We start from the raw sequence: 16,024 nt of genomic DNA, 5'->3' as shown, positions 1-16,024 counted from the left end.
TATTTTGGTTGCTACATATTTTTCCTTACTTGGTTTCACCAGACCTTGACTGTATTCAGCTTACACTATGACGCTATTACCTGTTTGTTCCTTGTTGTTTAATTGTTGCTTCTTGTTTTCTATTGCAAGTATTGTTGTCATTTTACCACGCTTAACTTTATATTGATATCGTTCCCTGTTTGTTTCACATTTATACTTGTACAGGTTATTATGTCTAGTATGTGTCTTGACTGTTCATCATCATTACTCCACCGAGGTTAGTCTTGATACTTACTGGGTACCGTTGTGGTGTACTCATGCTACGCTTTCTGTAAATTTTTGTGCAGATCCAGGTACTTCGGAGTTTGTTGAATAGATAGCTGATCAGATATTTCTTTGGAGGCTTCAGCGTATACCTGTCATCACGTTCACAGGTCTCGGAGTCTCCTTCTGAAGTTTATTTTGTACAATTTATTTTAATTCCGAAGCAGATGTACTTAGAAATTTCCTAGTGAACTCCGTAGAGCTTATGACTTGTACTACTAGTTTTGGGATATTGTATCATGTTGAGATTGTTGGCTTTATATAGAAATTTATGTTTTATGTTTAATAGTTGTTTGGGTTAAATTCCATCATTTAATTCAGTAAGTGTTAGGCTTACCTAGTCTTAGAGACTAGGTGCCCTCACGACATCCTACAGAGGAAAATTGGGGTCGTGAAAAAGAGGGTCCAATAAACCTAGGTGCCTCACAGCTTCCTCGGCCATTTCCACATCCTTTTGAATTCTACATCCACCTAGAAAATAACCCCTTATGACACCATTTGGCTTTATAGGCATGCTTACGATGAACTCATATGCCTCTTTAAGAAGTCCCGCGCGGCTCAAAGAGATCAACCATGCAACCATAATGCTCAATTTGGGGAGTAATGTTATAGTCTCTAGTCATACTAGCGACAAATTCTCGCCCCTTATTGACCAACCCATATGGCTACAAGCATGCAAGATTCCAAGAAATGTGACCTCATTAGGCTTCATTCCCGTTTTGATCGTCTTGTTAAAGAGTTCTAAGGCTTCATCAGCCAGTCCATGCATAGCTAAACCCTGGATCATAGCAGACTCTCATACAATTGTCCGTTCCTTCACTTCTTCAAAAACAGCTTTTGTAGCCTCTAAGCACCCACACTTAATGTACATGTCAATCAGAGTGTTAAAACGTGAACATTTATTTTAAACCTGCTCTTATTTGAATACTCATGAATCCTCTTGCCCAAATGAAGTGCACCCAAATCAGCACAAGTTGCATGAACAACCACTACATTCACCTCATTCACCCTTGTCATGACCCAAAATCCCTCTGTAGGAGTCGTGATGGCACCTAGTCTCTAAGACTAGGTAAGCCTAACACTTACTAAATTAATAATAGATTTTAACCAATCAACTATTAAACATGAACCAAAAATTTTTATATAAAGACAACAAGCCCAAGTAGATATACAATATCCCAAAACTGGTAGTACAAGTCATAAGCTCTACTGAGTCTACTAGAAAATCTCTAAATACATCTGTTCGGAATAGAAATAAACAATACAAAGTAACCTTCGGAAGGTGATTCTGAGGCCTACGAACGCGATGGCAGGTATATCTTGAAGTCTCCGCAGCAATACTCGATCAGCCATCTAATGATCAACACGCCCTATGATACCTGGACCTGCACAAAAATGTACAGCAAGCGTAGCATGAGTACACCACAACGGTACCCAGTAAGTATCAAGACTAACCTCGGTAGAGTAGTGACAAGGAACAGTCAAGACACCTACTAGACATAATAACCTGTACAAGTTTAAATATAAAACTAACAGGGAACAATATAAGGCTAAACATGATAAAAATAATGTTACAATGCTTGCAATAAGAACTAGAAACAACAATCAACCACAAGGAGAAAACATGTAATAACGCCGTAAACTAAGCAGAATACAGTTAAAGTCTGGTGAAACCAAGTAAGGGAAAACAAGTAACAACCCAATAAAATAACCGCTTTCACACAAGGTTCATACAAGAATTTTCCCCGAGGTACCACACCTCATAATCACAAATCATGGGTCCCAAATCACGAACCCTAGTCACTTGACATCTTGTGCACACATTATAAATCATAACCGCACAGACAACTCACGTGTTGCACTGACAACTCACGTGCTGCACTGACAACTCACGTGCTGCACTGACAACTCACGTGCCAATACCATTAATACCTCATAACTGCACGGATAACTCACATGTTAAGAGAGTAACAATATCCCACATCCGCAAGGATAACTCACGTGCTAGCAGTAACAATATCTCATACCCGCACAGATAATTCATGCGCTAACGGTGCAACTAATGCGCAGAAAGCAGGTATACAAGAATACATGTAAACAATCAATAAACAACAATGTTCATCTTTTTAGACTGATATGAATGACTAATTATGGTGTATTCTTGTGCAAGTATTCTATCACAGCTCGAGTCAACAAGTAAGATCAGAGACAACGAATGGCACATAGGAAACAGTACAACAAAATTATATTATTCATGACTCACACAAGGAAGGCACACCACTACACAAATATCATCAATAACAATGCCCCCAGGCCATCACAAGTCATCACAAATTATCCCCAACATAGCCTCCTTTGTCTCGCCGCGTGTGCCACAATAAAGTAAATGCCCGCCATGTCTCGCCACAAGCACATAATAATATTCTCACCTTGTCTCGCTACATGCGCAAGCCCACATATATAGCCTGCCTTGTCACACCGCTGTGCAAATATCAATCAATAACATTAGCACAGACAACTCACGTGCGAACACCCCGACAATCCTCTCAACCATATCACGTGTGCCAAAGACATAATAACACAATATAACAACTTGCACCACATGTGCCCATATGCCACAACATTTCCTTAAAAACAACTACAATACTACAAACACACATAACCCTCGACTCAATAATACTAAGTACAATAACAATAATCAATAATACAGGAGTACGGCAAGTAAATCAACACAAGAATTACAAAAACACAATGAAACGGAAGAATGGGCTCACAATGAAAGAAATAACAAGTAATAGTTGCTTCGAATACGAATAACTCAACAATGAGAGAGATAATGTGATATGAAATAAGAATAAGTCAACAATGGAAGAGATAACATATAACAATGATTTGGAATAATCATAATTCAACAATAAGAGAGATAACATGTAACAAAGATTTCAAATAAGAATAACTCAACAATAAGAGAAGTAACATGTAACAATTAATTCAAATAAGAATAAATCAGCAATAAGAGAGGTAACATGTAACAACGATTTCAAGTAAGGATAAATCACAATGGAAGAGATAACATGTAACAATGACTTCATTTAAGGATAAATCAACAACGGAAGAGATAACATGGCAATAAAAGAGTGAACAACTTCAATTAAAGCATATAAGAGTATATTTTACAATAAAGGATGGAACATGAACCAATCAACTTCAATTAAAGCATGTGAGGGTGAATTTAGCAATAGTGGATATAAAATGTTAAGGCAACTTCATTTTAATGTGCATAAGAAACCTAAGAGTCTAAAACGGTCAAATTTCCATATATAAGTTGTGTAAATACTTGTCACCTTGGGTACACGTCTTTCACATAGTTCAAATAATGCAACAAACCAATCCTATGGGGTAGTTCCCCCCACACAATGTTAGGCAAGATACTTACCTCAATAGTTTTTAATCAATACTCTAAAATAGTTTTTCCTTACAATTCGCCATCGTTCGGCTCAAATATGACCGAAATCGACTTAATAACAACAAATAATGCACGAGAAATCAATTCTAATAAATAAAACTATGATCTTTGCAAAATTTCTCAAGAGTCAACCCCGGGCTCGCCTGGTCAAAACTCGGGCCCAAGGGTACATCCCGACTACCCATAACTCCACAAGTCCATACATGTGTTTTGTTTCAAAATCCGAGTCCAAATCGACTCTCAAAACTCAAATTCTCATTTTTCAAAACATTGACAAAGTTTCTCAAAATTTCACTTTGATTCTTAAAATTTTGATGATAAATCTCATATATCATTGATCACGTCCAACTCTAGTCCTAAAAATGGTAAGCAGCGAATCTCATATAAAACTAAGATTTAGCTACAACTGTTCAATATCACTAAGAAGACAAGCTTGAACAATTATTATGTTATAAATATAAAAATTCTTATATCTAACTAATTAACTAACAAATTAAAGTAGTAGATTAACAACTAAAGATGCTAAGGGTTGGAGACAAGATTAAGGAGGCCTAAAGTTATGATTTCCTCAATTGTCGGAATCCTTCCCGCTATGTCTTCTACAATTTCGCCTATTTATTATCTACCGATCATGAGTACTTCGGGTGTCGCAGTTCTCTCTCGAGTAACTACCGCAATTTACTAGACATATTCTCTCAAACTAAGCTAGCTGGCACTAATTCACCGCTCACTACGATCACACCAAGGTTTTGTTATTTATAATCCTGCCTTTAAACCCTCCTCATTGATTTATCACATACGTTAAAAGTGATGTTGGTCAACAACTACCTAAAGTCATACTCTCTCTCAAGCGATACATACTAAATAGGCACAATCAATTAATGGCCATTCAATCAACAACAATAAACACATAGTTGAACAAGTAGAGAAATCCAACGACTTATTTATATATAAACACAACAATAATTTATCCTACAAAAGGTTCCATCAAAACCCTAGATAACAAATAAGCTATTCATAATAGTATGCAAAACTACAATACTAGAATTCATAACAAATAATGAAAATAGGAAGAAGAAAGTGAAAAACTAGTAGAAGAGTTTGCCGCCTTGCTTCTAGCGTGTTCTTGCCTCCCTAAAGCCTTGTTTCCCTCCAAAGTAGTGTCTCACTCTCAAAAGCACATTTTAGGACGTATTTATAGCAACTAGGGTTTGTATTGGGTGAATTTTCCTTCTTCTATTTCGGATTGGAGAAGTTGGTTTCTTCTGCTCGGGTCCCGGTCTGGCGAAGTGAACCTCGCTTTGTTGTCCAGAATTTTTCTCTTCAGCTCTTTTTCCACCAATTTTTCTCCTATTTGATCCTTTTCTGCGCAAGTTTGTTCCTACACACAAAAATCACGTAATGAGCATATTTTCACTTCAAAACCGGTGTGAACTCCTGCACCTCACATAAGAAATAACACACAAACATACTCAAAACATGCACTTTTCATCCTTTATCAATAATCATGTAAAATAGTTGGAAATTGATCAAAATCATTTACCCAATGATTGTAGATGAAAATCCCTCTTCAAAATCGCCTCCTACCGTGTCTACGGTTCCAAAATATAAAAATAAGACCAAAATCCCGTCTTTCAGCTTTTATGTCCAGTCGCAGGTATCACAACTGCGACCTTTGCGAACCCCGCAAATGCAAGAAAACAATCTCAAAAGAGAAGCCCCTCACATCACTGATGTCATCGCAAATGCGACGAGAAGTTCGCAATTGCGAACAGTGGACCATCGCAAAAGCAATCAGGATGATCGCAAATGCGACCACTGCTGAGTCCAGATCCCCTTCGTAAATGCAAACTCAGGGTTTGCAAATGCGAACCTAGCAGACCCCTAGCCAGATCTCACAATTGCGATCAATACCTCATAAATGCGAGACCTAAAGCACCATTGCAAAAACCAACAAATGCTAGAACCCTTCCAAACACTCCGATACATGTCTGAAACTCACCCGAGCCCTCGGGTCTCCAAACTAAACATCAAAACAAGTCTAAAAACATAACATGAACTCGCTCGCGTGATCAAATCATCAAAATAACATCCGAAGCCATGAATCAGACCTCAAAACACATGAATTCAACATGAAACTCAAGAACTTATAAAAACACAATTGTGCGTCTGATTTCTATCAAATCAACTCGAAATGACACCAAACTTTGCAGACAGGTACTAAATAACAAAATGGACCTATTCCAAGCCCCGAAGCAGAAATCCGAACGTGATAGCTATGAAGTCAACTTACGGTCAAACATATCAAAATTCTAAGCCTTTAAATTGCGAACTTTCAGCAAAACAAAGGAAATCTACCTATTGACCTCCGAATTCGATTTCGGGCATATGCCCAAGTCCAAAATTGCGATACAAACCTGTCGGACTCATCAGAACACCGCTCCGGGGTCGTTTTCACAAAAGTCAAACATCGGTCAACATTTTCAACTTAATCTTCTAAAATGAGAATCACTCATCCAAACTCATCCCGAGACGTCCGAAAATCAAATCCGACCATGCACACAAGTCATAATATACAATATGAAGCCACTCAAGACCTCAAACCACTTAACGGAACCTTAAGGCTCAAAATGACCAATCGGGCCGTTACATTCTCCCCATTCTTAAACAAATATTTCTCCCCAAACGTGCCAAGAGTCTTTCTCAAGCCATCAAATCACTATATAAACTCACTACGCACATACTCACGAGTGATCCTATGTTACCCCAATCCACATAAGCCTGATAACATCATCCCAACTGAAGATTATTCCTTCCACTCATGCCGATAAGCCTTAGAATCAAATTTCCACATCTACCAAGTGCCCTATTTTCACACAAACACACTGTAAAATCCTCAACTAGCTACAACACCTCATGCATACATCCACAAGGTAAAACCACACGACATAATACATCATCCACATGCCCATAATATCAACTCTAACCATAATAGTTGCCCATTACCAAGCCTGGTTATGGCAAACAGACTCATATCAACTAGAACCTTGATCCAAATCTTTACAACACTAACAATGTTGCAAGAAACATATGAAACTCATAAATACTCACCCGATCAACGAGCCACATCGAACGCCACCTATGCACATACATCACAATCCAAACCCAACAAGCATAACTTGAAAACAACTGGATATATGAAAAGAGGAACACATGAGAGAACTGCCAAACAGGTACAACTCCCCGTCGGTATCATACTACGAATACACTCCACAAGGGAGAAACAAAACTTATGAACTAATCACAAGGACCTCATCCTAATATAACTCCACCGCATCATGTAGCCGGTTCAACATATCAATCCATACAAAAGCACGGGGATCCCATCCTCAGCTTTGAATCACAAGTATAATACACCTCACACTAGTTGAAACCTTCCACCAACTCAATTCCGTGAAACAAAATCACAACACGTAGCGAATTTCCCATACCGGTAGAGCACCCAAATCACAAGTCATAGCCAAATCATCCATAAATCACATCAAACCTATCGTAATGAGTAACATAAAGTTTATTATAGTCTCATAACTCTCAATAAGGAGCAAACCAAAATGTTAAACACGGGCTATCACAATAGAATTTCCCAACCGGAATAAACACATGAACATAGTACAAAAATCACAAAACACAACCAAATCTATAGCAAGGTAGGATGGATCTTACCAATAAATGGGACCGGATCGAATTAACACAAATACATCTCTATAATCAACCGAAATCATACTTGTAATGACATCATCTGGTGCATCATCATTCGCCCAACCAAGAAGAGCATAACAATGGGACCGGCCTCCCCTTCTAGGGCGACCTCTACCTACTTGATCTCCTCCCCTAGATAGGGGTGCAAGTATAGTAGCAACTGGAGCAGAACTCATAGCCCGAATACCCCACTATGACATATCTGTCTGGTACCATGTGGCTGGTATCCCCACACTCAAAGAAACTTTTACACTGGCATGGATTTGGAAGTTGTCCGGTACGGGTACTCTGGCATCCATGTATATCTGAAACACCACATGAAGCCTGAAGTGCAAACTGAACTGGCTGACCCACAAAACCTCTACCATGACGTACCCTACCTCCAAAATAGGGATCAGTGGATCCTCCCGGTCCATGAGACTTCTTACACTTCATGTCCTCTCTCTCTTGGCCTCGCATAAACTCTAATTTGCGAGCGATCTCTACCACCTACTGAAATGAAACATCCATCTCCAACTCATAAGCCATGCTGAATCGGATACCATAACTGAGGCCCTCAATGAACCTGCAGACTCGCTCCTTAACTGTAGAAACCAAATCAGGTGCATGACGGGATAATTCACTGAATCTTAGTGCGTACTCTAACACTATCATAGTGCCTTGATGCAGCTTCTCAAACTCTGTGCGCCATGCATCCCGAAGGGTCTGGGGAACAAAATCCTCCAAAAATATCTCTAAAAAATGAGTCCAAGTAAGTGGCACTGCTTCCGCTAGCCTACCCTCCTCATAAACCTTCCACCACTGATATGCTGCTCCAGACAACCGAAACATAGTGGAAGCAACTTCGCTCATCTCTAAAATACCCATGGTGCGGAGAATACGCTGGCACTTCTCTAGAAAACCCTGCATATCCTCGGTAGCTAGGCCATTGTAAGTAGGAGGGTGATACTTCTTGAACCTCTCAAGTCTTAGCTGCTCCTTCTCAGATTCTCCTGGCCTGACCTCAGGCGGAACCAGAATAATAGGCTGTGCTGGCATAACACCCTGAACCTGACTAATGTGGACCCGCTGCTCTAGAGTATGGGCGGCGAGAGTATGAGATCCTCCCCCGGTCTGTAAAGTAACTAGTGCAACCAGAATCAATCCCTCCTGAGCCAAGGTACCAAACATGCTCAGGAACTGTGCTAAAGTCTCCTGAAGTCACGGGCTAGCAGCAGGTATCTCCGGTGCCTGTCCCCCAACCGGAGCTACTGGTGGCTCCCCAGCTGATGCTCTAGCAGGCGCTCTATGTGTAGCGCGTGCTCCTCCTCGGCCTCTGCCTCTACCCCGACCCCTAGCAACACCGGATCTTGGGGAAACGTCATCAGTAACTGCAGCTCGTGTTCTCACCATTAGTGAGAGAATTAAATGATAAAGGCTCAAACTCCAAAATCAATAAACTTGCATGATATGAATGAAAGAAGTGAGGTTTCCTAATGGCTCTGTAGCCTCTCAAAGATAAGTACACACGTCTCTATATCGATCTGCAAGACTCTACTAAACCTGCTTATGACTCGTAGCACCTATGAACCTAGAGCTCTGATACCAACTTGTCATATATCCCTCTGTAGGAGTCATGATGGCACCTAGTCTCTAAGACTAGTTAAGCCTAACACTTACTGAATTAATAACAAATTTTAACCAATCAACTATTAAATATGAACCAGAAATTTCTATATAAAGCCAACAATCCCAAGTAGATATACCATATCCCAAAACTTACAAGTCATAATTTCTACTGAGCCCACTAGAAAATCTCTAAATACAACTGTTTAGAATAAAAATAAACAATACAAAGTAAACTTCAGAAGGTGACTCCTAGGCCTGCGAACGCGACGACAAGTATACCTTGAATCTCTATAACAATACTCGATTTGCTATCTAATGATCAACATGCCCAACAATACCTGGATCTGCTATCTAGCTGCACGGACAACTCATGTGCTAAGAGAGTAACAATATCCCACATTCACATGGACAACTCAAGTGCTAACGGTGCAACTCACGTGCAGAAGGAAGTCATATATTCAAGAATACATATAAATGACCAATAGGTAGTAAGGTTCATCTTGTTAGACTGATATGAGTGACTAGTTATGGTGTATGCTTGTGCAAGTGTTCTGTCACAGCTCGAGTCAACAATAAGATCAGAGGCAACGAATGGCACATAGGAAACAACACAACAAAACCATATTATGCATGACTCACACAAAGTAGGCACACCACTACACAAATATCATCAATAACAATGCTCCCATACCATCACAGGTCATCACAAATCATCCCTGACATAGCCTCTCTTGTCTCGCTGCGTGCGCCATAATAAAGTAAATGCCTGCCTTGTCTCGCCACACACGCATATTCCCACCTTGTCTCGCCACATACGCAAACCCACATATGTAGCCCGCCTTGTCACGCCGTATGTGAAAATATCAATAATAACAATAACACGGACAACTCACATGCGAACATCCCGAAAATCCTCTCAACAATACCACGTGTGCCAAAACATAACAACAAAATATAACAACTTGCGCCACATGTGCCCATATGCCACAACATATACTTAAAAACAACTCCAATACCACAACCATACATACCCCTCGGCTCAACAACACCGAGTACAACAACAACAATCAATTACACGAGAGTTCGGCAAGTAAATCAATATAAGAATTACAAAACACAATGGAGTGGAAGAATGAGCTCAATGAAAGACATAACAAGTAATAGTGGCTTTAAATAAGAATAACTCAACAATGAGAGAGATAATGTGTAATAACGATATCAAATAAGAATAAGTCAACAATGGAAGATATAACAAGTAACAATGATTTCGAATAAGAATAACTCAACAATAAGAGAGATAACATATAACAATGATTTCAAATAAAAGTAACTCAACAATAAGAGAGGTAACACGTAATAATGATTTTGTAACGACCCGGCCGGTTATTTCGAGAGTTGTAGCCCCATTCCACTATTTACTGCTCCATTTATGCTTTATAGCTGTTATATGACTTATCAGGTTTGTTGGTTTGGGTCCGGAGTGAATTCAGTGTGAAATGAGACACTTAGTCTCTTAAATGGAAAGCTTAAGTTGGAAAAGTCTACCGGATGTTGATCAATGTGTATACGACCCCGGATTCGAATTCTGATGATTCCAGTAGCCCCTTATGATGATTTTGGACTTAGGAGCATGTCCGAAAAATTATTTGGAGGTCTGTAGTGGAATTAGACGTGAAATGACGAAAGTCGAATTTTGGAAAGTTTGACCGGGGGGTTGACTTTTTGATATAGGGGTCAGATTCCGATTCCGTAAGTTGAAGTAGGTTGGTGGGGTCATTTATGACTTGTGTGCAAAATTTGTGGTCAATCGGACGTGATTTGATAGGTTTCGGTGTCGTTTGGAGAATTTGGAAATTTCAAAGTTTCTTAGGCTTGAATCCTTGTCTAATTCATATTTTTGATATTGTTAGGAGTGATTTGAAGATTCGATTAAGTTTGTATGATGTTATAAGATTTATAGGTATGTTTGGTTGAGATCCCGGGAGGCCTCAGTTTGATTTCGGGTGGTTAACGAACTTGGAATGTGATTTGAGAAGTTGCTGAAGTCTGAGAGCTGCTGGTATGACTGCACCTGTGGAGAGGGGACTGCAGATGCGATGCCGCAGGTGCGGCATGTTGAGCGTAGGTACAGAAAGGGGTGGAGACCAGCAGGGGTTGCAGGTGCGATGGTTTCTCCGCACCTGCGATAGCGCAGATGCGGACCATGGTTCGTAGGAGCGGAGGCAGCCGGAGTTAGTCATTTTTGTAGGTGCGCCCAGATTTTTTGCACCAGCGGGCACGCGGGTGTGAGCGCAGGCTCCACAGGTGCGAAAATTCCTGGGTAGAACCTATATCAGCGGGGTCCGAGATTTTTGGCTTCATTTCATCATTTTGAGCTCGAATTTTAAAGATTTTTAGAGGACTTTTCAAGTGAAATTCTTGAGGTAAGTTCCTTGTCTTCATTTTTCTTCAATAATTATGTTTCTCCACTGATTTCCCACCTAGATGGTGTGTTTTTGAGGTGTAAATTGGGGATTTGAGGCTAGGGATTTGGAGAGTTGGTTTTGAGGATTTGAACGACCAATTGGTGTCGGATTTTGATAAATTTGGTATGGTTAGGCTCGTGAATGAATGGGCTTTTGGATTTTGTGAATTTTGTCGAATTTCTAGATGTGGGCCCGGGGGACGGGTTTGGGCCGATTTCAGATTTTTGCTATAATTTCGTATTTTTCTTGTGGAATTAATTCCTTTAGCCTATATTGATTGTATTGAACTGCTTGTGGCTAGATTCGGGACGTTTGGAGACAGATTTGAGAGGTAATGGCATTTTGGAATAGAATTTAGCCCGGATTGAGGTAAGTAACACTTTCAAACTTGGTTATGAGGGTTCGAAACCTCGAATTATGTGTTATGTGATTGGTATTAAGGTGATGCACATGCCAAGTGAGGGGCGTGCAGGCGTGCACCATGAGAATTGTGACCTGGTTGACTCCATGGCACCGTATAGTGGTTCTATCTTATTGATATCCGTGTTTTCATCATATGATAAAGTAATTGAGCTGTCATTCATGCTAGATATCATGTTTAGGCTTTATGCCGGTACTGTTGGGACCCATAGTGGTCGTTTCTTGTTGTTGTCTTACCGATTTCATTGATATTTCATACTCAGTCATATTCATTCATTTCATATCTCATCGCAATCTCTGTTGTTATTTATTGATGCATTATACCATTATTTTCGGGCTAGTATCATGACATTGTGAGCCCGTGATAGAGAGACTGGAGAGATTGATAACTGAGTGAGGCCGAGTGCCTGATTATGAGTGAAACTTTATGGCATCGGGCTGCACGTCACAGTGGTTATACTGATTTATGATAGCGCTTGGGCTGAAGGAGCCCATCCGGAGTCTGCACACACCCCCAGTGAGCGCGGTTGATATTATATGGAGATGGATCTTCTCCACATGGCTGTATTGGCCTTCCTCTGTACTAGGTAACTTATAGTCAATGATGTATATGTTCTGGGATGGATCTTCCCTGGGCCGTATGGGCCATATACAGTACCGAGTGGTTGATTATTTGAGAATGTGAACCTGGAGATGGATCTTCTCCACAGGGCTGAATTGGCCTTCCTCGGTACTAGGTGACTTATAGTCAGTGATGTATATGTTCCGGGATGGATCTTCCCTTGGTTGTATGAGCCATATACAGTACCGAGTGGTTGAGTATTCAAGAGTGTGAGCACATGAGGCTGTCAGCATGGTGCATCGCATACAGCATTGCATGGGCATGGTAGAGGTTAAGGAGTTATATTTGTTTTATATCATTTAGATTGATCCATTTTACTATTTTAAGATATCTACCGAACTTGAGAGCATGTCTACATTTCTGCACTGCTATTTTCTGTATTGAACTATAACGGTTGAGTTCGTCATTGCTTTCAGCCCATAGTTTGGGTTTGTTACTTACTGAATTGGTTGTACTCACGCTACACCCTACACCTCATGTGCAGATCCAGGTACTTCTGGTTACGGCGGCTGCTGATTGAGGAGATAGGATCTCGGAGACTATCGAGGTAGTTGCATGGCGTTCGCAGGCCTTGACTCTCCTTCACTTTCTTTATCTGTACTTCAGGTTTTTCTCCTTAGACATTGTAGTAGACCGTATTCTGACATAGATGCTCATGTACTCAGTGACACCCCGGTTTTGGGAAGGATTGTATCGTATTTTGGATATTTTTGTTTTCAAAAGGCTTTTTTCCTTAATTATTAAATTGCTTTCGCCTATATTTTAAAGTTTTTACTGTGTTGAGATAGTTGAGTAATGGCTTGCCTAGTTCTACGATAGGCGCCATCACGACGATTGGTTTTTGGGTCGTGACAAGTTGGTATCAGAATCTAGGTTACATAGGTCTCACGAGTCATGTGCAAGTTTAGTAGAGTCTTGTGGATCGGTACGGAGACATCTGTACTTATCTTCGAGAGGCTTCCGAACCCTTAGGAAGATTTCAATTTCTTGTACTCTGTCGTGCAAATTTGTTGATCCCGGAAACTGAATTTTTGTTATTCTATTCTCTCACAGATGGTGAGGACACATACTACTGGGTAGGATGGACAGCCACCAGTACCACCAGCTAGGGCCGCGAGAGGCCGAGGTCGCGGTAGAGGTTGCGTTAGGGGCAGAGGTACAGCTAGGGCAGCACATGCAGACACAGTAGTTGCTCCAGCTCAGGCACCAGCTGTGCCCATTGTGATTCCAGGCCTTCAGAAGACTTTGGCCTAGATATTGACAGTTAGCACTGGCCTTGCTCAGGTGGTTTCGGCCCAGGCTGCACATGCCACTTCTTAGGACGGGGGAGGTACTCATACTATTATTGTGGACCGTGTATATCGGTCGTGTATAGTGACCATTAGGAGTCTGGATACTAGAGTTGATCTCTTGTAGCTTAGCATGGTTGATTTTGGCGTGATCTTGGGTATGGATTGGTTGTCTCCATTTTATGCTGTTTTAGATTGTCACGCCAAGACTGTGATATTGGCGATGTCGGGGTTGCCGAGGATTGAGTGGAGAGGTTCTCCAGACTATGTTCCCAGTAGAGTGATTTCATAATTGAAGGCCCGGCGGATGGTTGGGAAGGGTTGTTTATCTTATTTGGCCTTTGTGAGCGATGTTAGTGCTGATGCTCCTACTATTGATTCTGTTCCGGTGGTGCGGGAATTTCTGGTTGTGTTTCCTGCAGACTTGTCGGGCATGCCGCCCGACAGGGATATTGACTTTGGTATGGACTTGGTGTCGGGCACTCAGTCCATTTCTATTCCACCATATCGCATGGCACCAGTTGAGTTGAAGGAATTGAAGGAGCAGCTTCAGGAACTCCTTGATAAGGGGTTTATTAGGCCTAGTGTGTCACCTTGGGGTGCACCGGTGTTGTTTGTGAAGAAAAAGGACGGTACTATGAGAATGTGCATTGATTATAGGCAGTTGAACAAGGTTACAATCAAGAACAAGTATCCTTTTCCGCGTATTGATGATCTGTTTGACCAACTTCAGGGAGCGATGGTGTTCTCCAAGATCGATTTGAGGTCTGGGTATCACCAGTTGAAGATTCGGGACTCGGATATTCTAAAGATAGCATTCAGGACCCGTTATAGTCATTATGAGTTTCTTGTGATGTCTTTTGGGTTGACTAACGCCCCAGCAGCATTCATGCATCTGATGAACAGTGTGTTTTAGCCTTAGCTCAACTTGTTTGTTATTGTATTCATTGATGATATCCTGGTGTACTCTCGTTGGAAGAGCATGCCCAGCATCTGCGGATTATTTTGCAGCGGCTGAGGGAGAAGAAGCTTTATCCCAAGTTCTCCAAGTGTGAATTTTGGCTCAGTTCAGTGACATTCTTGGGACATATGGTGTCCAGTGAGGGTATTAGGGTGGATTCGAAGAAGATAGAGGCAATCAGAGTTGGCCCAAACCATCCTCAGATACAGAGATTTGGAGCTTTCTCGGCTTGGCCGGTTAATATCGTTGCTTTGTGGAGGGTTTCTCGTATATTGCATCGCCCTTGACCAAACTGACCCAAAAGGGTTCTCCTTTCAGGTGGTCGGATGAGTGTGAGGAGAGCTTTCAGAAGCTCAAGACTGCCTTGACCACATCTCCAGTTCTGGTTTTTCCGTCAGCTTCAAGCTCTTATACAATGTATTGTGATACTTCTCGGAACGACATTGGGTGTGTGTTGATGCATGAGGGTAGAGTGATTACTTATGCTTTGTGCCAGTTGAAGCCTCATGAGAAGAACTAACATGTTCATGATTTGGAGTTGGCTGCCATTGTTCATGCATTAAAGATCTGGAGGCACTATCTCTATGGTGTGTCTTGTGAGGTATTTACTGATCATCATAGCCTCCATCACTTGTCCAAACAAAAGGATCTAAATTTGAGACAACGGAGATGGTTTGAGCTACTAAAAGACTATGATATCACCATTTTGTATCATCTAGGGAAGGCTAATATGGTGGCTGATGCCTTGAGTAGAAAGGCGGTGAGTATGGGTAGTCTTGCATTCATTCCTGTTGGGGAGAAACCTCTTGCAGTTGATGTTTATGCTTTGGCCAACCAGTTCGTAAGATTGGATATTTCAGAGCCTAGCCGGGTTTTAGCTTGTGTGGTTTCTCGGTCTTCCTTATATGATCGTATCAGAGAGTGCCAGTATGATGATCCCCTTTTGCTTGTCCTTAAGGACATGGTTCAGCACGACAATGCCAGAGATGTGACTATTGGGGATGATGGGGTATTGAGGATGCAGGGTCGGATTTGTGTGCCTAATGTGGATGGTCTACATGAGTTGATTCTTGAGGAGGCCCACCGTTCGCGGTAATCCATTCAGCCGGATGCCGCGAAGATGTATCAGGA

The sequence above is a fragment of the Nicotiana tabacum genome, unplaced genomic scaffold, assembly GCF_000715075.1.
Source record: "Nicotiana tabacum cultivar K326 unplaced genomic scaffold, ASM71507v2 Un00022, whole genome shotgun sequence".
NCBI classification, from domain to species: Eukaryota; Viridiplantae; Streptophyta; class Magnoliopsida; order Solanales; family Solanaceae; genus Nicotiana; species Nicotiana tabacum.
This window is presented reverse-complemented; position numbering follows the sequence as displayed.